Here is a 23,111-nt window from a genome sequence, read left to right as displayed (position 1 = left end):
GGTCTTGAACTCGGGTCCTTCACCTTGAGGCACTTCACCAGCTCTATTTTTGTGAAGGGTTTTTCGTGAACTATTTGCCTAGGTTGGCTTGCAACTGTGATCCTCCTATCTCTGCCTCCTGAGTAGGTAGGATTACAGGCGTGAGCCACTGGAGTCTGGGTGCACTTGCAGATCTTAATCACAGGTGCTACTTTCTCTCTGGGCCCTTGTTGTTTCTGCTGGCTGTGGTGAATGAAGGACCAATGCCTGCTACTTTACCCAGGGCACACTTCCCACCCACATATCCCCTGAGAGATGCTGGCACAGGCGTGTGTCAGTTGCCCCACCCACCCGGCTGGCTACAGGGTTGCCATGGTTACCCTCTCCCCTTCACCATCTAGTCATCCCCAGCTGGGAACTCCAGAGAAGGTGCACCTGCTCCCCTGACCTGGGTCTGTGGCTTCCCTGCCATACAGGATGAGTCACTGCAGCACCATGGGTGATTTTTCTCATCCCCCAGGAATGGCCCTTGGAAGGCTCCAGAATGACTAGCCTCAAGAATTCTGTCTCAGGCACCGTGCACTCACTTCCTCTCTGAACACTTCCTGTTTCTGGGGGTGAGCCAGGCGGATATCGCAGTCTCTGAGCAGACAGGCGGAGACATCCTTATTTCTGGTACCTAATCCCATCTTCCTTCCCAGTCAGTGATATCGATCAGTATCTTGCTTTTCCCAGGTCCCTGCAGCCAGCCAGGGAGAGAACGGAAGGGAAATGTTCCACGGGCAACTGCTATTGGAGGTGCTCAGCAGCCACCGTGATTCGTCACTAGCTTCCTGGGCACAGGTAATCAGAAAAGGATCTAGGGCAAGGGTCCATCCATTCATTCATTTAATAAATATTTATTGGCTGTCTACCATGTGCCAAGCCTGTCCCTAGACATTGGGCCATGGTGGTAAACAAAACAGACATCAATGTCCTCAAAGCAATTACGCTCTACTGGGAGGGATACTTGATAAACAAGATAAAAATATTAAAAAAATGGCACTTAAGATAGTGATAAATGCTAAGCTTCCTGCAGGTATGAATGCTGGGTATGAGGGAAGTGTGAATTATTAAACAAGGGGGCTGGGAAGTACTGGCTAGGAAAGGGACTTTTGAGTGAAGACTTGGACAAGGCAAGGGAATGAGCTGTCAGTTAGCTGGGGAGAGGAGCTTTCTAGGCAAAGGGAAGAGCAAGTGCAAAGGTCCTGGGGTTGACAGAATGCCCAGACGGGGAGATGAACAGGAGAAAGGCCGGTGAGGCTGACACTGAGTGAGGAGGGGAAAGTAATGGGAGATAAAGTCACAGAAGCAGCATTTTGTTATGACATCTGAGTGGTAGTATGGACTTTGATTTTTGACCTTCATTATAGATGGAAAGCTGCTGTTTTGTGTTGGTGGGATTAGGGTTTGAACTCAGGGCTTTGTGCTCACAAAGCAGGTGCTCTACTACTTGAGCCATGCCTCCAGGCCATTTTGCTCTGGTTATTTTGGAGATGGGGTCTCAACAACTATGATAGAGTCTCAGGATCTGTGATAGACCAAATGTAGGTGTGAGGAAACACAAGGAGGCACCACCTTCCTTGATAACACCAACATCGCAGCCTAAGTCAATGGAAGAATGCAGCTGCTGTCAGTCGGGGTGGGAAATCCCGTGGGAGACACTGACGCAGGGTAAAATATCAGCAGCTCTTGGCCTGAACTTGGAGATATTTATTGGGCCTCCTTGTGGATTGTCAAGTAGGTTTGGAGACATGGGCCTGCAGGAGAGACCCTGCTATAGTTATAAATCTGGAGACACCCTTTCAGGCTGGGGGTGGGGGGGGTCAGCCGGGATTTTACTTCCTATGGTGAGCATTTTAAAAATGAATTTTTTTTCTTTTGGCGGCTCCAGGGTTTGAACTCAGTGCCTCACACTTGCTAGGCAAGCACCCTTACTGCTTGAGCCACTCCACCAGCCCTTTTTTGTGATGGGGTTTTTTTGAGATAGGGTCTCTCAAACTATTTGCCTGAGGTTGGCTTTGAACCTTGATCTTTTTGATGTCTGCCTCCTGAGTAGCTAGGATTACAGGCATGAGCCACTGGTACTAATCTTAACAATGAAATCCTTTAAATGGGTGTGGTGGTGCATTGCTGTAATCCCAGCACTCGGGGGGCTGCCTTAGGAGGATCACAAGTTTGAGGCCAGCCTGGGTTACAATAGTGAGACCCTGTCTCAACAAACAAACAACACACCTGTGGAACTAACATCCTCCACCACTCTTCCTTCCTTTTCTTTTCCTCCCTCCCCCCCTCCCTCCCTCCCTCCTTCCTTCCTTCCTTCCTTCCTTCCTTTCCACAGGGTCTCACTATGTAGTTCAGGCTGCTTGGTCACTATGTAGTGCAGACTGGCTTTGAACTGGTGATCCTCTTGCCTCAGCCTCCCAAGTGCTAGGGTTACATTTGTACACCATCACTCTTGAATCCCTGTCATTTTTGTACCCTTACTCTTTTTTTCCCATTCTTCTTTTAAAAGAAATTATAAGCAACTAGTTAGGTTTGTATTACTCTGACAAATTCCTGAAGTTGGATACTTATGAAGAAAAAAGGTTTATTTAGCTCACTGTTTGGAGGCTGAGTCCAAAATCATGCACCCCCATTGTTTAGTCTCTGATGAGGTCTGACGGTGGTTGTCACTCATGGAGGGGTTTCCTGATGAGACAGGAAGCCAGAGTGAGGGGAGGGGCCAATAAGGACCTTCCACTAGAACCCACCTTTTTTTGTTTATTTCTTTAGTTTGCAGTGCTGGAGATGAACTCAGGGTCTTGCCCATGCTAAGCCACAGTCTCCAGCCAGGCCCCACCTCTTAAAGGTCCTACAACCTCTTAACACTGCCACATTGGGGATCAAGCTTCCAGCACATGAAGCTTTGGGAAGCACACCGAGCAAGCCATAGTCAGACCACAGCACAACAGAAATGTATTGCTCACAGATCTGGAGGTGGGCAAACTCAAGCTCAAGCTGCCACCTGAATGGGGGTCTGGGAGGGCTTGCGCTCCACTTCACAGTTGGCAGCTCCTTGCTGCATCCTCCCATGGTTGAAGGACCTTTGTTTTCCTAAATATTTATCATCACTGTACAGATTATAGAATTAAGAGTTTATTGCATAACTCTCTTTCCAGAACCTAAGCTCCACCAGAGTAGCTATTTCATTTCTGTTCACTGCTCACCAAATAGTTCCTGAATGAATGAATGAAATACATAGCAGTACTTAGACAGATATGGTTCCTGCTCATATGGAGAAAAGAATGCTTGAGCATAAAGAAGTATAGTCTAGCTAACTCTGAGGTAGAGGTAATTGTTATTACTGTTACTATTATTATTGTTAGAGACTGATCCCAGGAGCTTTCTCTATCACTGTGCTACGTCCCCAGTTATATTTCTTTGTGTTTTCATAAGGTCCTGGACAGGGACTGACTGCAGAGTAGATTTTCAATTAATGATAATCATGGTCTTCAAAGATACATTTTTGGGCTTAGAAATTCATTCTCTCAAAGCAGGAATGAATGGATATTTTTAGTCCCATCTGGTTTCCCAGCCATAGAAATAAAGACTATCTAAGCCTTCTACCAAGTTCTTAAAAACAAGTTCATCAGAGAACATATTACAAAGCAAATAACAATACTAAAATGTTTTGGAAGCCAAACATATGTAAATCACATTTATCATGGCATTCTGTCAAATACATTGAGTTAAAAAACATATATGAAAACAAACAAAAATCAGGTGGGGTGTGTGTGTGTGCGCGTGTTCCTTCTGAGTCACTGTATCTGCCAACACCATGAATTTATGGGAGATCACTAAATTAATCACATTTCTACATCTTGGCAAGATGTTTGTATTCAGAGCAGCAGCTCTGGGCCATCGGAGCGCCCAGTGTGTAGAGGCTGGACTTGCCTTTATGGGAAGGACCAAGTCAGGGCAGTGAGGGACACCAGATGAGAGCTTAGGACAGGGCTCCAGATTGGGAAGGAATGGGGTTACTGGGTGGGTGACCATGAAGCCTCATCACGAACTAGGGAAACAGCTGCCTGAGAAGGTGCCTGGGTTGGTGTCTTGTCTGGGAACCTCGACCCCATTTGTGTCTTCTCAGCTGGCCATGCCTGCTCTGTTCTTGCAGGGATGGGAGCATTTGGCCCAGTCTGCCAAGGCTGCACCTGCAGCTGCCCAGCTGACGCCGGGTGCATGGGAGGACAGGGGTTTAAAGGGTTATTTGGCTGGCAGTATCCCTGCTCTGGCCTACTCAGTCTTTTGTTCCACCAACTCACACACCTTCTCAAACAGTAATTAATTCTCCTGCAGATCCAAGTGGAAGCCATAGATGTTAAACACAGTGTCCCTTGTTTGGTGGGGAGAAAAGAGGCAAGAGCACTCCTGGGTGTCCCGGCCTGAGGGTACACACAGTGAGTCAGCCCTGTCTCTCAGAAGGGGAGTCTGCAGTCTTGTCCACAAGCGACATGCTTTACTTTAATCACCACCCCACCCAGGCCTGGTCGCCTCCTTCACAAATCTGCGGTGTTGTTCCCATTCCTCCATCAGTGCACTCTCTTCTGAAAACATTCTGGAATTTTCCAACCATGACATCTTTTTCTTTCTTTCTTTCTTTTTTTTGTTTTTTTAACTTGTGGGCTTGCAATTTTTTATTTCTTTACTATCATTTTCATGAAGTCCCTGGAGGCAGAAGAGAAAACCACAGATGGACAAAATACCATTATTCAAAAGTGAAAATTTGAAAATTATCCTGACATCATTTTACAGAAAAGTTGAGTGGGGGGAGGAAGGTGGGAGGAATCACTCATCACACATTCCAACAAGCTCGCTCTCATCCTTCTGGGATATGGCTCCCGTGATTCTTTTCTGTGCATGTTTTCAGAGTGTGGTCATCATCTTGGTTTGCATAAAGTTTATATCCTTCCTTCTTCACTTGGCAATTTCATTGCTAGTGTTTCCCCCATGTTTTGACATGTTTTTTATAATCATTGCTTTAAATATTGTGTAATATTCCATCAAGGAGATTTATAAGAATGTGCTTTCACCAGAATCCTTTTGTTGATCTTTCTTATTAAATATTCTAGGTGATCTTGGTATGATTCGTAAGTGTAGTGGGGAAAGGGAATGAAGTGAGGTGACAATTTATTTTACCTTTTTTTTTTTTTTCCGTAGGACTTGGGTTTGAATTCAGGGCTCCATGCTTGCAAAAGCAGGGGCTCTACTGCTTGAGCCATGGCTCTAGCCCATTTTGCTAACACTTTTTTTTTTTAATGTAGTACTGGGTTTTGAACTTAGGGCCAACATCTTGTGAACAATTTGGCTAGATTGACCTCAAACTGTCATTCTCCTGATTTCAGGAATCCCAAGTAGCTATTTTGTGGACTTTGCTAGGAAGGTGCTCTACCGCTTAAACCACTCTGCCAGTCCTTTTTTTGTGATGAGTTTTTTCAAGATAGAGCCTCTCAAGTTATTTGCCTGGGGTTAGCTTTGAACTGCAATCCTTCTGATCTCTGCCTCCAGAGTAGCTAGGATTACAAGTGTGACCCATTGGCACCCAGCTTATTAGTTTTTGTAAAGAAGCCATCATTTGAATGCTGATAGTGGAATTTAGTATATGATAAAGTTCATATAAACTAGTGATAAAACATGGTTTTGTTGTTGTTGTTTTTTGTCATGTTAAAAAGCAAGCCCAGGACCTCATGCATGCTAAGTATGCACTCTACACTGAACTACATCCCCAACTCAGTATAGAGAATTTAAGAAATAGTATAGGGAGAACTGAATAGCCAATAGTGGGGGTGGGGGGAGATTGGGTCCATATCTTTTACTGAAATAAATTCAAAATATACCACATATTTATTTATTTATCTATCTATTTATTTTTGTGGTACTAGGGTTTGAACTCAGGGACTATACTTTGAGCCTTTTTTGTGATGGTTTTTTTGAGATGGGGTCTCTCGAACTATTTGTCCAGGCTGGCTTCAAACTGCAATCCTCCTGATCTCTGCCTCCTGAGTAGTGGGATTAAGGTGTGAGCCACTGGTGTCTGGCAAATATTATCTATTTTTTTTTCTTTTGGTGGTGCTGGGGTTTGAACTCTCAGCCTTATCCTTGTTAGGCTGACAAGGCAGGGTACTCTACCACTAGAACCACTCTGCCAACTGCCAATTATTTAAATGTGAGAAGAAAAAGAAAAACTATAAAAATTCACTGGAGAATATTTTATTATTTAAGAAATGGAAATTTCATCCAAGTGTGAAACTAAGCCCAGAATCCATAAAGTAAAAATTGGATAGCTATAATTATATAAAAATATAATATCTTCACTGAAGAAACTACTATAAGTGAAGTCAAAAGATGACCTGGGAAACATATTTTCAATTCTGAATACAGAAAGGACTAATTTCCATAATGTATAAAGAGGTCCTACAAATTGGTAGGAAAGAAGCCAATAACTTGCTGAGACCGTTCACAGAAAAGGAACCATAAACCATTAAACATATGAACCACGTTCACCCTCCTGTATAAGAGAAGTTCAGATGAAGACTGGGTAACTACATCTCTTTGTAGTCCAAACTGGTGGTACCATCCCAAACTTAAAGTATACTACATTTAATTCAAGTCCTTCGGTACCCGAATGTACCTACTGTGTGTATATGTAACATTGTCAGAAACAATTTAATAGATTGTTTACATAAGTTATAACACATCTAAGCAATATGCAGAAGCTTATTACGCACTAGTATTGAGATACGTAAAGTAACATGCAAACAAGTTTGTGTGTTACCAGTTTCCTTGTAGTGACGCTGGCCAGTCTGTAAGGAGGGGCTGGGGCGGGGTTGGGAGGTTATTTTCACTGTTTTAGTCCTTTTGTTTTTAAATTTTTGAGTGAAATTTATTGCCTATTCATGGAAAAGAAAATGATTTACATTTGAAAAATCAAAAGATTTTTGAATGATTTTTAGGGAGCCCCCCCCTTGAGAGGCTCCTCACGGTTTGGGTAGGTTTGAGGAAGGAGCACCTCTGCCTGTGGATGACTGTGAGGCCACCCCAACCCTACTCTCTGGAGGGTAAAGCTCAAAACCTGTTGGGAGCTGGCGCCCATGGCTCACGCCTGTAATCCTCGCTACTTGGGAGGCAGAGATCAGTTGGATCACAGTTTGAAGCCAGCCTGGGGAAATAGTTCACAAGACCCTATCTCAAAAAACCCTATCACAAAAAAAAAAAAAAAAAAAACAGAAGAAATCCAGCTCAAAAAAGGGCTGGTGGAGTGGTTCAAAGCCCCAGTAACATAAAAAAAAAGTTGAGAGGGAGGGGAAAATCTGCTTTATGAGGCTTAATGGTGGCAAGTCTGTCTGGCTCACCGAGCCATCCTTACTGAGATCCTCTGAAGGACATGGGGTCTAAAGGAGAGGGGCTGAGCCTGGATCTCCCTGGACCTGTCCACCTGGGGGAATGAGCAGGGTGGCCAGCCTGTGCCCAGTTCCCATGACGTTCTCTTCATGGGAGAGCCAGCCAGCAACTGCTGCCCAGAGGCCTCTGGTCTGAGATGACTGGTTTTTCCTTTGGGAAAGTCTCTTGGGATAAAAGAAAGACAGCAAGGTGTCCCCAGAGTCATTTCAATAATTAGGAAGATGGTCCTTATTCTTGTACCTTTTGCTGGAGAGGCAGGAAAAATCAGTTATGCTTGAAGAATATCACGTTTAGCAACTTTCAGCTGTGCTCCCCCAGTCTGTAGGGTTAGTATTTATTTGAGCCAGGTTCTCAGAAGTGTCATATGGAGTTAAAAGGGACAGGGGGTTGGATGTAGGTGGGCAGTAGAGCACTTGCCCAGTGTGTGCGAGGGCCTTCATTCCATCCCCAGGACCTCAGACAAACACACAAACAGAAGGGACATTTTTCACAGAGCTTTGTCAAAGGGTGGCATCACATTTCTATATTTAGGTCATGGGAAAAAGGATGAGTGCTTCTACATGAAAATGTGTACACGGATGTTCATGGGAGCATTATTCAAAATAGCTTAGTGCTGGCGGAGTGGCTCAAGTGGTAGAGCGCCTGCCTAGCTAGCATGACAGCCTGAGTTCAAACCCCAGTACTGCCAAAAAAAAAAAAAAAAAAAAGTTATGACAAAAAAAAAAACCCCAAAATACTGAGACATGCTACAACATGGACTGACCTTAAAAACATGATGCCAAGTACAAAAAGTCAGACACAAAAGTCCACAGAATAGCCAGGATTATAGGTGTGAGCTACAGGTACTCAGCATATAATAACCATTTTTAAGAATGATCAGTCTCTCCCAGCACCAAAAAAAAAAAAAAAAGACAAAAAAAAAAAAAAAGAATGATCAGTCTCAGGTTAGACAACACTTTACATTTTTCATTATTATTTTAAAGTGAATTGTTAAATACCTAAACTTTTACAAACTTGTGGTTGGTGGCTCACGCCTGTAATGCCAGCTACTCAAGTAGGAGGCAAAGAACAGAAGGATCACAGTTTGAAGCCAGCCTGGGCAAATAGTTCGAGAGACCCTGTCTTGAAAAAACCCTCCACAAAAAAGGGCTGGAGGAGTAGCTCAAGATGTAAATCCTGAGTTCAAACCTCAGTACCGCCAAAACAAAAAACAACTATTACAGTGTTCATATTAATTTGTAATTTATTTCCTTTAGTATGTTATAAATAAATACTTTTTTATTATGAATTCTTTTTATGACATTAAATATTCACCTAAACCTTTTTTTTGGCCGTACTGGTGATTGAACTCAGGGCCTTGACTTGCTAGGCAGATGCGTTACAACTTGAGTCACACCCTCATCCCTTTTTGCATTGGTTATTTTTGAGATAGGGTCTCATTCTTGCTCAGACCAGCCTGAACCATGACCCTCCTATTTGTGCTTCACTGCATAACTGGGATGAAAGGCATGCCTCTGTGCCCAGCCATTGGTTGAGATGAGGATCTCACTAACTTTTTGCCCCTATTGGCCTCAAACTTCGATCCTCCCAATTTCTGCCTCTCAAGTAGTGGGGATTACAGGAGTGAGTCACGATGCCTGGCCTCCCAAAATCTTTTTTTTTTTTTTGGTGCATACAAAGCCATTAAGTTTATTGTAGAGAGAGGTAACAGAAAATGTCAACCAAATCTTTTAATGGTTACATAATATTTCTTATAGCTTTTGTCATATTTGGATTTTTTTATTTTTCAATTGAAATTCTGCTCCAATGAGCATCCTTACTCATAAATCATTTCCAGAGAGTCCTCCAATTTTTGAGTCCTCTGCAGTCTCACAAATAAGTGCAGGCAAGTCTTGGATTCTTCTCCAGAACAAAGGGCACTTATTCTGTCCCCAGGCAGGCAGTGTAGGACAGCCTCTACAATTTGCATGTTCATCAGATTGGTGTCTTTTCTTGTCTCTCTAAAATAGACTATATTTTTTAGGGAAGTTTTAGGTTCCCAGCAAAATTGAGCATCAGGATGCAGAGATTTTCCATGTGCCCCACACCCACGTGTGCACAGCCTGTTCCACCAGAGTGGTTCATCCACTCTGAAGAGGTGTAACAACCTACACCTCTTGTTATCACCCAAAGTCCACAGTTTATGTGAGGGTTTCCTCTTGGTGGCATTCATTCTATAGGTTTGGACAAATGGCATGTGTCCATCCTTACGTGTACATACAGAGTACTTTCTCCTACTTTGGTATCTTTTAAAACTGCAGGTCTGGTTCAGTAGGTCTGAGCTGGGGCCTGAGATCTAGCTAGCACTTTTCTAATGGCCATCCTCTGAGGTCCATGCTGCAATGTGTGTCTTATCTTCATGGCCAGCCTATCTTCTCAAAAATTCTTGCTCCTGTCTCAATATAATTCCATTCTCACCCCACCCCACTCGTCCTGGATCCTCCCTTTACAACCACATGGAATGTATTTAATTCACTTGAACTTGATAGCTTATCAGGTGTGTGTGTGTGTGTGTGTGTGTGTGTGTGTGTGTGTTATTGGGGTTTGAACCCAGGGCCTCACACTTGTTAGGCAGGCATTCTACCACTTGAGCCACACCTCCAGCCCTTTTTGCTTTAGGTAGTTTTCAAATAGGGTCTCATATTCATGTCTGGGCCAGTATGGACTGAGATCTTCCTATCTATACCTCCTGAGTAGCTCAGATGGTAGGTGCACACCATTGTGCCCCACTATTGGTTGAGATGGGGTTTCCTGAATTATTTATTTATTTATTTATTGGCCAGGACTGGCCTTTATCCACCTTGATCCTCCCAATCTCCACCTCCTGAGTAGGTTCACATGCGTGAGCCACCACATCCAGTGGTTTTAAGGTGGTGGTTTCATTCTCATCTTCTCTAAACACTCCTCATAGGACATGACTTGAAGTCTCAGCTTTTTGATCCCTTCCTTGTTGTCCCCTTCACAGTACAGCACCCAGAACTGAAGGTGTTGTGTGTAGTGAGGGCTAATGGGCTTTGAGCCAAGGGGAACCATCATGTCCCTCATCCTCAGTGGAATTCCACCACCATGTCAGCCAGAGGCAATGCCACTGGATTAACTCAGACTTGAGCCCATTGTCAACCAAAAACCTGACGTCGTTTTCAAGGCTGTTGCTGTTGACTCATGTCTTCCTCAACTTCCACCCAAGCAGCTGACTCTTTGCACCCAAGGAGCCCAAGGGACCCCTGTTAAGCTCAAGTTTTCTCCCTTGAATTTGTCATTGTCCTGTCCTTGATACAGAGAGAGGTGCTGAACCAGACTGAAGGGGTCATGTGCACTTGCAAAGTACACCTTCATCAGCTTCATTTAGGACTCCCCTGCCGTTGTCAGTCAGACATTTCAGAAGAATCTACACAGCTGATGATAATGCAGAAGTGCTTATGTATTTAGACGGCCATGCTATGTAGCCCACATTGATCTGAAACTCGAGGTCCTCCTGCCCCCCTGGACTGGGATTACAGATGTGCAAAACTACATCTGGCTTATATTTTTAGTTTATTAAAAGTGACCTTTCTCCTAACCATGTAACCACTCCTCTTCCTCTGCCCCACTCATTCAATATGGGCTGAAATATTATGTATAAGTAATATGTAGCATAACTGATATATGTAACATGATGCTAACATATGCCCTTTTTTGGAAGATTGAGAGCACATCCAAGTTAAAGAAAATGAAAATCCCATAGGATGCCATCATCTAGTGGCAACCATTGTTGATATTTGGTGTATTTCTTTTTTATTTGCATATTTTACTTGCTGCAGCTCAATATTTTAGCTGTTTATTATACTAACATTAGATGTTCATTATGGAAAAAAATGGAAAGTACGAATATGTCAAGAAAAAGAAGCCCCCATGGTACCATCACCTTGAAATCGCCTGTAGTTACATTTTGATGTGTATCCTTTAAGATATTGAAATTTGCATGTAAATTATACTTTTTTGTTAACAAATAGATTTAGGGCTGCCTAGCAAGTGTGAGGCCTGGAGTTCAAACCCCAGTACCACCAAAAGAAAGATGGACTTATACATTTTTCTTTAAGAATTAGCCATCACCAAGTAGTACAATGGGTGAAGAACATATGGCTAGGGCTGGGGGTGTGGTTCAGTGACAGAGTAACACCGCACCCCACCATGAGCGAGGCCCTGTGTTTGATCCCCAGCACCATAAATACATACATACATACTGAACAGAGTTTAAAATAAAAAGCTGGTATTCCAGCAAGTAATTCTAAGCTATCTTTAGGTCTAACCATAGAGATCAGTTAAATAGGTTATGGTCATTCATACAACAGCATACATGCAGCCATTAAAATAATATTGTAAAAATACATTTATTAAGTCTATAAATCAGCATATAGAATATGTCAATATTTACAAATATTAAATAGTTAATATTCTTGACATAAGAAAATGCTTCCAACATGTCCAGTAAAACCCCCCCCCCCCAAAAAAAAAAAAAACACTTTGCAGGGCACTGGTCCTAGCTACTCAGGAGGCAGAGATCAGAAGGATCACAGTTCAAAGCCAGGCCAGGCAAGTAGTTCGAGAGACCCTATGTAGAAAAAAAAAAATCACAAAATAGGGCTAGTGGAGTGGCTCAAGTTGTAGGCCCTGAGTTCAAACTCCAATACCACAAAAAAAAAAAAGAAGCCAGATCTAACAGAATCCCTGCATTTTAGGCTACTCTGCCCTTGGGGCTGACAGAGGCCCCCTGGTTTACCCAGAGAGACATTGGGTCCCTGCGCAACTCTGCAGGAGAGGAATTCTCCCCACTTTCTTGACTGGCTGAATTGCTTCTCATGGCTTTGGTTCTATGGAAAATGATTTTAGAGAACACTGGGTGAAATTGACATGTGTTTTCACGTTGGGAGGATTTATTCTGTATGAATGTTACTTCACCTGTACTTAGAGAAAGTTGCTTGTCTTGGCAACCCTCTTTTGTAATGAGAACCCACACGAGCCAAATTCCACCGTCAGAAACCTTGTGGGCTGGGCTTCATGCTGTGCAAGTTCAAACCTAAAGTCCATCTAAATTTCAGAATGGGCTCAGAAAATGAAATGCAACTCACTTGTGCTCACCAACCTCAACTCCAAGATGTTTCAAATGACCACATATAGTCATAGTTTTAAACTGTTAATGAGAGCAGAGAATGAATTCAGATGAATTCTGAAAAGATACCCATCAATCTTTTCAGATGGATTAGAACATAATGTTTAAATAATTTTTCAAGTAAAGAATTTTGATATTGAGTAGGAGCCCTCTTGGATCCTATAGGGTATTGCAAGTCATCCCTGAAGGATGTTTTAAAAGACATCAACTTGATAATTAGGAAATAATCCCATTCATCTCTAGTTTATGGGGTTTGGCACAATAAATACTTGCTGAATGAATGCATAGTTTACATTTATTTTGCCAAGATAGTAAAAGGTATGACAATCATGTCATATGGAGAATATTTTGACGTAGGACACAAATAGACTGGATGGTATTTTGTTTTTGGGCTTAAATATTTGGTTTTCAGATACTCTTCTGTGGCCTTATCCCAGCCTCAATCTGTTGACCATGGTACAATTTTCTTAATTTTTGTACTGAATTCATGTCTTTCTTGGCCTCGGCTGGCAGCTCTGGCTCATGGCCCTTGTTCTTAAAGAGCCTAGGTGGTGTTAACCATGAAATAGGTCAACCTATTGAACATCCCCTGAATTGCAAACGTGGAAATGGGGCATTTTGTGCTGCACAGAAGTATTAGAGTCTGTCTTCTTTGTGAGGAGATGAGAAAAATCCATATTCAGTTCAGTCCTTATTCAAAAAGTCATTCTTCCTAAAACCTCACTAAGTGTCAAGAGGCCCCATATATTTCTATTCTCCCTGTCCAGCGTCCATGTGATCAAGACCAGGCTGGAAGATGAGGAGCCATGTGGAGCAAAAAGCAAGCCATCCCAATGAAGGTCTTCTTCAGCCAGGCAATCTCCAGCTGACCTGCCAGCTGACCCAAGAGGCAGGAGTAAGTCTAGCTGGGATTAGAAGCCCTGCTCAAATTGCTCACCCATATAATTGCAAGCTCAATAAATTGTTGTGGCTTTACTCACTGAATTATGAGGTTGTTTGTTGTATAGCAAAAGCTAACAAAAGCTGCCTGCTTGGGATGGGGGTGGGGGGGCAGTCACAGCACAGGTTTCCTAAACGATGCAGTTGTACCTGATGTTGAGGTAAGCTTTGTGCTATCCTCTTCCTGCCTAACACTCTCAGCTTCCCTGCCATAGACAGCACTTTAGGGTAGTGCTTAAGGTCTTAGGCACTGTAGTCAAAGGCCTGGGCTTGAATTCTATCTCTTTTATTTCCTAGCTTTTTGACTTTGAGCAAGTCACTTTCAATACTGAGAAATCGTATTTTTTCAGTTGTAAAACATGGAAACTAATGTTACCTTATAATACCATTTGAGGTGATTTGTCCAATATTCACTTCTGGCCCCCATATTTCCTTCCTAAGAGACCCTTGATCTCACTCAAGTATTCATACATCCTCTATGTAGCCTAGCTTATGTGGTAGCTCCTAATTAGTTTCAACTCATCTTGGAAATTCCATTCCCCTTTTCTGATGCTTAGCTTAAGAGTGAGCATATGACCAAATTCTGATGAAAGGAAGCATGCTGGTGTAGAATTGCTTCTGGTGAAGATTTTTTCACTCCTTCTAAGAAGAGATGACGTGTTTCTTCTGAAAATTGTTTGGTCTAGATGTGAGGCTCGGAACTGTAGCTGCCATCTTGTGATAGTGGAGAAAGTACAAAGCCAAAACCTTGGAAAGAACCTGGGCCCTTGAACAAATCACTAAACCATTGCAACGCCAGCCATGGAATCAGTCCTGTCTCAAAACTGCTTGCTGTACGAGATGTTAAATCTTCTTCACTGTTTAGGCCAGAGCCAGGTTTTCTGTTCCTTGCCAACCAAGACATCTTAAATGACCTTTTACTGTAGCATTTAACACATAGTAAGCCCTTAAAAAACATTAGCTTTTCTTATAATTATACTGGATTCTTTCCTTCAACTATTAAATGATTTTATCTGGGTGCCTGTGGCTCACATCTGTAATCCTAGCTACTTGGGAGGTGGAGATATGAGGATCACAGTTTCAGGCCAACCTGGGTTAAAAAGTTCCCAAGACCCCAACCAATAGCTGGGCATGGTGGCACATGCCTCTCATCCAAGACACACGGGAAGCGAAAATAAGGTAACAGTCCAGCCCAAGGATAAATGCAAGACTTTAGCTCAAATATAATTCAAGCGAAAAGGGCTAGAGGTGTGACTCCAGTTGTAGAGTGCCTGCTTAGCAAGTATAAAGCCCTGAGTTCAAACCCTTATCCCACACACACAAAAGATTTCAGATTTCACAGATCTTAGAAAAAATGATTTACTGGATCTTACTGACCCTCTCAGATATGGTAATTTTCTTTGTACTTACGGTTCTAATTCTGGTGTAGGGGTTGACACTATGGACAGTGAGCCAAATCTAGCCCACTGCTTGCTTTTGTAAATAAAACGTTATTCATCTATGGCTTCTGTTGACTCCCATCTCAGCATCTGCCACTGAGGGTCACAACATGGCCCAGCTGTGTCTGTTATTCCTAATTTGTGTCCAGAGGGAAAGGGAAAGTCTTTGTTTCAACATTTTCAGTAAAACTGGAGAATCACTTTGATTGATGAGCTCAGCAAAAAGTTACCTAAGAAGCAATGGATACTCTCTTCCAAGTGCTTGAATATCATGTACGAAAGGTACATAAAATGTGCCTTTTTGGCCAAGTGCTGGTGGCTCACACCTGTATTCCTAGCTACTTGGCAGGCTGAGATAGGGAGGATCACAACTAGAAGCCAGCCTCAGGCAAATAGTTCACAAGACACCCCTCCCTCCGCCTCCAAAATAACCAGAGCAAAATGGATTGGAGGTGTGGCTCAAGCAAAGCATGCCTACTTTGTAAGAGCAAAGTCCTGAGTTCAAACCCTAGTCCCATTCTCCTCAAAAAAAGTGACTTGTTAGTGTTATTGTTGATTCTCTGTCTTCCTCTACTAAATTATAAACTCTAGAAACAGTGTTTACCACCCTGCATTCTTTAGACCAAATTTTAAATGTGATTTTTTTTTTTCTTTTTTGGTGGCACTGGGGTTTGGACTCAGAGCAGACTCTGTACCCACTTGAGCCACACCTCAATTCTGAGCACCCCATATTCTTAGTAATTATCATTTTGAATGAATGTAGTGTTATTTTTAAATAGTAAATATTTATAATATTTATAATCATTCCTCACACACTTTTGTTTTCTGCTTTTAAAAAAATTCATATATTTATTTCTCTCTCTCTCTCCCTCCCTCTCTCTCTCCAACTAGGCCTATCTCTATTTCTATCTATCTCTGTCTGTATCACTCCCCACCCCATTCAGGTACACAGCAAGCTCGGAAGAGGCCCTCACTGAACAGTGTTGTTAGGACTTCATTCCACTGAGACAGCCCTGATCTCAGACTTCCAGGCTGCAGACTGTGAGAAAATACATGCCAGCTGGGGCAAACCACCCAGCCTGGGGCATTTTGCTATGGTGGCCGAGCTGCCTAAGACTTCTGACTCCTGAATTCAGCACTTGCTGCTGAGACAGCAGATCTCGGAGCACTTCCCAGCATTAAGAGTCTTTCAAGGAGGCTCTGAGCCTTGAGAGAGGTGAATAGGCAGGGAAGAGTAAAAAAAAAATTCATATATTTAAATTCTGAGCATTCCTTTTTGTTACTAAATAAATGAAATATGAAAACCTGTACAGATAGCATGCATGCCAAATTCATGATGATTTCCTCTAGGGAGAGGGAGGGAGGGGAAAAAACTTGCATGTTTTTTAAATATAAAAAATCTGAAGAAAGAAAGAAAGTCTTTGGGAACACGATTTTCCGTGGTTGCATAATAGTTTATCATATGACTATACCAATTATTTTTAAACCAATCTCTTTTTGTACATTAAAATTGCTTTCAATTTGTTGTTCTTGTAAGTAGTATTGGTATGAAACCTTGCGGGTGTCTTTATGCACACTTGTGACTACTTCCTTAGACTAGGTTCCTGGGAATGGAATTATAGGGTAAAATGTGTGTGGATATCTATTTGTAAATTCTTTTTCAGTAAGGTTAGAACCTATTCAGTGGGTAGGATTTTAAACCCATCAAGTTATGGAAAAGGAGTGCTCACTGAGAAATTCTACTGCTTACCTTTCTTTATTTCTCCTGAGATGGGTAAGCCTCCCGAGCAACTGGACCCTCAGACATATGCCATCGTGACTGGCAAGTTCTCAGGTCTTCTTGCTCCATAAATATCTCCATGGTTACAGTATCCATTTTTCCAGGAAATTAATACCTTTGAACATTTTCCTGTTATCATTTGGAAAACACAAAATGACATTACTTTGTACTGATTTGACATCCATTGAATCTGATCTTAATGCCTAGCAGGAGGGCTGCTTCTGACTCAATATGTTGTGCCCTTGCTTATGGTAGGGTACCAATTAATGTGATCCTCCTCCTCTTGTCACTCTTTTTAATTAATTCTTAGAAAGATGGATCAACTCCTCCCACCTAGGGGCTTAGAGTGTCCCTTGGAATCCAGTTGTCTACAGAGCACTTGCCTTTGGTTTTTCTATGCTGTTGGTCTAGGTTTTTGAGACAGGGTCTCACTATGTAGATCAGGCTAGCCTTGAACTTACTGTGTAGCCCAGGCTGGCCTCAAACTTGAGATCTTCCTGCATTAGCCTCCCAAGTGCTAGGATTATAACTGTATGCCACCACACCTGGCTATGATTGTCTTCTAAGATGTCAGGAAACAGCCTGACTCTTTTTTCTTCTAGAGGGAGGTGAACATGGAAATGATCACTCGTAGTACATTTCCTATTCAGTAATCAAAATGACATAACATAGCCAGGCACTGGTGGCTCATGCCTGTCATCCTAGCTACTCAGGAGGCAGAGATCAGGAGGATCACAGTTCACAGGCAAATAGTTCTCGAGACCCTGTCTCAAAAAAAAAAACCTATCACAGGGGCTGGGGATATAGCTCAGTGGTTTAGTGTTTGCCTTGCATGCTTGAGGCCCTGAGTTCAATCCCCAGTACCACAAAAAAAAAAAAAAAAAAAAAAAACCTATCACAAAAAAAGGACTGGTGGAGTGGCTCAAGGTGTAGACCCTGATACTTCGAAAAAAAATAAGTAAATAAAATGACATAACTCTAAACCAAATATTAACATTCACGCAATCAATCAAGCAACCAATTACATTATGTAAAAGACTTATATTAGATCTCTCCTGTTTTGACAGGCTGGTACCTCCTGAAGGTAAGAGGAGAAACTGACCATAATGGGACAGTGGGGTCCTGAAAGCCTTTAGGTGGAGCAGAAGACATGAGGAAATGAAGCTAAAGAAGCAGTGGCATGATGATGCCAGGAATCCACTCAACACTGTTTGGACCAAATCCTCTAGGCAACAATTTGCCATTGAGGGATTTTAAGCAGTGGTCTGACATTGACCCATGGGCTTACGAGTCAGGTTGAGATCATTCTGGCCCATATTCTCTGCATTACCCATACAGACCGCATCGTACAAATATTTCCACATCTCCTCCCATCCCACCCTTAGAGAATCGTGTTGTAGCTACTACAGTTTGTATTTTGAAGATAATTGAAGATGACTTTTTTTTGAGCCATCTCATGTTGCTCAGTTGTCCAAAGTAGTTGCCCTGGAGTGATGCCCTGCTCCCTTTCCCCCCCCCGGGGGGGCCGAGGCTGCTACCTCATCCCAAAAAGATGTGTTGCTTCATGATATCAGCTTACAGCAAAACATGCACAGATAACTTTTCAAACATTTAATTGTAATACTTCCATGCTTAAATCATCAAATCGGCTTTAGAAAATATGCAATCTCTTCAAATTACATTCTCTTTTAACTCAAAATTCACAGTGTAACAGGCTAGTTTATGTACTTAAGACATTTGAAAATGGGTGCATAAAATAGTCTAGAGTTATATGACTTTCTGTTTGTAAGAAAAAAGCACAGTATTGTAAATACAACAAATAATGAGAGTCAGCTGTGCAATGTGCCTTGTCACCTGTATTGTATATGACAGGTATGGAAAGGACTTAGAGCTTGGATTCATTTTCTAGGGCTCTGGTGACAAAGTACCCCAAACTGGATGTCTTAAAGTAGCAGAAATTTATTCTCCCACAGTTTGAAGACTAGAAGTCCAAAATCAAGGTTGTCCCTAGGAGGCAGTGTGTGGAAAGCTTCCTTCCCTCTTCCTAACTTCCACTATGGCCAGCAATCATTGGCGTTTCTTGGCTTCCTGCTGCATCACTCCAATAGCTGTCTCTGTCACCACACCATTTTTGTGTGTGTGTGTGTGTGTGTTTCTGTCTTTACATGGTATTTTTTTCTTCTTAAGAAGATGACATTCAAAACAATAACAAAAAATGAAAACAACACCCCCCAAACCAAACCATTCATATTGAATTAGGACTCTTTTTTTTCTTTTTTTTTTGTGGTACTGGGGTTTGAACTTGAGCAATTCCACCAGCCCTATTTTTTGTGAAGGGTATCTTGAGATAGGTTCTCTCACACTACTTGCCTGGGCTGCCTTTGAACTGAGATCCTCCTGATCTCTGCCTCCTGAGTAGCTAGGATTACAGGCGTGAGCCTGCAGAGCCTGGCTAGGGCCTATTCTAATACGACCTCATCATAACTTGATTGCATCTGCAAAGACTTTGTTTCCAAATAAGGTCACATTCACAGTCCCCCAGGGGTTAGGACTTCAGCACACCACTTTGGCTCTGAACGGAGTTTGTCTAGCCCATCTCTACTGGATACATGAATTTGTGATGTAAGATCTGTCTAGTTTTAAGACTTAGGTAGCGGGCATGATGATCAGCTTATAGACCATGAGATAGATGTGGTGGGGTTGAAAGAGGCTCCTGGCTTCAGGTCCTTCCACTCACACCAAGGTGAGATAGTGACTGCCAAACTGACCTAATCACAGAGATTGGTTGGAGAGCTAGTTGGACAAGGTGAGGTCTTCTGAGGGGTGATACAGCCAGGTGCCAGTGGATCACACCTGTAATCCTAGCTACTCAGGAGGCAGAGAGCAGTAGGATCTCAGCTTGAAGCCAGCCTAGGCAAATAGTTCATAAGACCCTATCCCCAAAAAACCTGTCTCACACACACACACACACACACACACACACACACACACACACACAAAAGGACTGGCCTGGAATGGCTCAAGTTGTAAGAGTGCCTGCTTAGCAAGTGTGAGGTCCTGAGTTCAAACCCTAGTGCCACCAAAAAAAAAAAAAAAAAGTGTGACACAGGCCAAGTCTGATGCTGGGTCTGGTACAGAGACCACTGGTGGGGAATCCAGCTGGTGGTGAAATGGGTGGATGGCTATCACCTCTAAATCAACACTGTGATATAATGCAAGTCACATTTGGAGTTTCAAGTTTTCTAGTAGCCATATTGGAAAAAAATATAAAAAGAAATAGGTGAAGTTAACTTGAACGTTTTATTTAACTCAGCATATCCCAAATATTATCATTTCAACATGCCATCAGTATAAAAATATTAATAAGATATTTTGCTTTTTTTCCTAGATTAGGGCCTCAAACTCCAATATTACTAGGCATGTTTCAAGTGCACCATAGCCATATGTATTAGACTGCTGCAGATTCTGTGAGAGCTGCCCCTGGGAGTAAGACCAAGCCACAGGCTGGGGGTGCAGGTAAAAATACAGGCAGGAGAAAGACAGACAAAGGTCTTTGAGACTCAGGAGGCTGAGGCAAGAAGATCACAAGTTCGAGGCCAATCTGGGCTATATAGGGAGTTCAAGGCCAGCCTGGGCTACATAACAAGACCCTATGTCAACAACAGCAACAACAACAATAACGAACAGTCTTTGGGGAAAAACTTAGGGTAGACCTGAAGAGGAAAAGGGGTTCCAAGTGGAGATAAAGTGAATGCACGGACCAGGGATCCAGTGGGATCCCACAGCAGTGAAATATAAGGAATACACCCAGCCTGGAATACTGCAGGGAATCTGTCAGTCATTCTCCTTATACCTTTCTTCTTCTTCTTCTTCTTTTTATTTTTTACTTTTTACTTTTTTAGTTTTTTGCAGTACTGGGGCTTGAACTCAGGGCCTACACCTTGAGCCACTCCACCAGCTCTTTTTTGTGAAGGGTATTTTGAAATAGGGTCTAAGTATTTGCCTGGGCTGTCTTTGAACCGTGAACCTCCTGATCTCTGCCTCCTGAGTATTGAGGATTATAGGCTTGAGTCACCACACCCGGCTTGACTCCTTCAGGCTTTGAAAACCTACTGTCTTGGCTTCTGTCTACCTGCTCTGTCAGTCTGTTTCTATGGACTTATTTCCTCTTTTATTTACTTATTGAAAGGTCTCACTATGGTCTTAACATGGATTCATCAGGTGCTAACTCTATGACCTCTCACCTACTACAAATATGGCCACGGGGCTTGGCCCTGGTGTAAGGCAGTGGTTCTCAAAGTGGTGCTCAAAGTAGCATTAGAGGTGCAGACTCATGAGATGGGACCCACGCCATGAATCTGTACCTTGGGGGTGTCTGTGTGGAGTCAGGGTGTGGTGTTAGAGCCATAGGCTAGGGCAGACTTCCCCAGAAAGGGATGTGCGCAGGGACTGCCAAGATAGGGGTCAAGAGGCAAGTGCTATGGGGGAGCTTCAGATCTGGAGAGACAGAGGAAGGAGGTGTGACCTCTGCTTCTATCTGGCTGGGAGGAGAGGGGTCATAGAAGTAGCCATAAAGAACAGCTCAGAATGTGACTTAATTTTCAACCTTGTCAGAACAGAACTTTCCATGAAGGTTTGCAGGAACCCCACTTTGAGGAGCTAGAACAGGAAGAGGCAGAGGAGAATGAACGGACATGGAACAGGGAGGGTTAGGTTGACAAACCTAACCTATGGGGGAAGGGGCTGCTTTATCAGTTATAGTGGATTTGAAGGTAGCTAGACCTAATGTTACATTAAGTTCATGATATTTTAAAAATGAAAGAAAGGTTGATTTTTAAACAACCATATAAACTGCTAATGCCTGATGCTTGCTTTCTTCATGGAGCATATACCGTATTAAATTTGAAATTTACACAATAAAAATAGCTTATTAGGAGTACCATTATTAACATATCCTTACTTCAGACAGAAGTAAGGATATGTTAAAATATATTAATGGCCGGAGCAGAAGAAATACCAACTACGTATGTTAAGCATTTTCTTGCAAAATCACATCAAATTTAACATTAGCCCCAGAAAACAAAAACATGTTTTAAACAAGGTGTTTTAAATATTCTTCTGTGTGTAGATTTCCACCATCATCTAGGATACCATCAAAAAGAATGATTGGGGTCTGGCAGAGTGACTCAAGTGGTAGAGAGCTTGCTTAGCAAGCAAAAAAAAAAAATTTGATTAGTAAAATAAATCAATAAAGTGTAAATAGTTTGCTTAAAAATGACATTTAGAGGTGGGTGCTGGTAGCTCACGCCTATAATCCTATCTACTCAGGAGGTAAAGATCAGGAGGATCCCAGTTCCAAGCCAGGCCCAGCAAATAGTTCTTGAGACCCCATCTAGAAAAATACTGAATACAAAACAGGGCTGGTGGAGTGGCTCAATAGGGTAGCGTGCTAACAAGCAAACATGAGGTCCTGAGTTCAAAACCCCTGTGCCACCAAAAAAAAAAAATTCCTCTTAGTGCAACACTGTTAAAGCATTTTCATTGAAAGTTTCTATTTAGTAGTATACATGAAAAAAGACTGATTTTGCTGGTATGAAATAGGTGGTATTAATATACTGAGGCATGTGCCTAAAACAATGATTTCATAAAAGGTGTATAATTCTGCTGAGAACAAATTAGAAGTTGTAAGGGAACAAAGTGGAATTGAAAAGATGTCCTGAAATTCCCATGCCCATCAAAGGTTATGTTCAGGCACAATTTACATTTGAAGTGGATTTCTACTTTAGGAAGGAAGCAAGGGTTGAATTCCCTAAGAATCGCTATGCTTCCCTTCGTTTTCTTCTTTAAAAATATGTTTAAAAGTGTTGCTGTGATGAAGCAATGTGGTGCATCCAATGCTGAAACTTGATCTACTGGGAACTGAGCTTTCCTTAACTGTGTAATTTAGAATAGTGCCCTTGTTCTCAAAGTGTGGGTACCCTGATGCCCAGCTGTGGCATCACCTGGGCACTGTTAAAAAGCAAATACCAGAGCCCCACTCTAGACTGACTCAATTAGCCCCTCTGGGGTAGAACGTTTAACTAGCTCTCTGGGTGGTTCTGATCTGCTGACATTTCAGAATCAATGGGCTAGTACTTCCCAAACTTGGCTGTGGGTCAGAGTCCCCCACGAAGCTTTTATGACCACGCCTCAGCCAGGCTGCAGGAAATTCTGATTCAGTAGGCCTGAGATGGGGCTAGGAACCTGCACTGTCAGTTCCAGATGACTTAGGGAGACATTGGTTTAGAAGCTTCATAAATTAAAT

At 42.4% G+C, this 23,111-nt stretch overlaps 1 long non-coding RNA gene across 2 annotated transcripts; it reads left to right on the top strand.

Annotated features, from left to right (window-relative positions):
- Positions 1 to 516: 516 nt before the first annotated feature.
- On the top strand, positions 517 to 18,442 carry LOC141413696 (uncharacterized). 2 transcript variants are annotated; one of them, XR_012438496.1, is made up of 4 exons: positions 517 to 822; positions 13,417 to 13,544; positions 15,919 to 16,243; positions 17,875 to 18,442. It is a non-coding gene; the product is annotated as an uncharacterized lncRNA (long non-coding RNA). The 2 variants fall into 2 exon arrangements; XR_012438495.1 differs by lacking the exon at positions 17,875 to 18,442 and having other exon boundaries at positions 529 to 822; positions 15,919 to 16,366.
- Positions 18,443 to 23,111: the final 4,669 nt, after the last annotated feature.

This window comes from Castor canadensis, chromosome 11 (assembly GCF_047511655.1).
Source record: "Castor canadensis chromosome 11, mCasCan1.hap1v2, whole genome shotgun sequence".
Lineage (NCBI taxonomy): Eukaryota > Metazoa > Chordata > Mammalia > Rodentia > Castoridae > Castor > Castor canadensis.
This window is presented reverse-complemented; position numbering and strand designations above follow the sequence as displayed.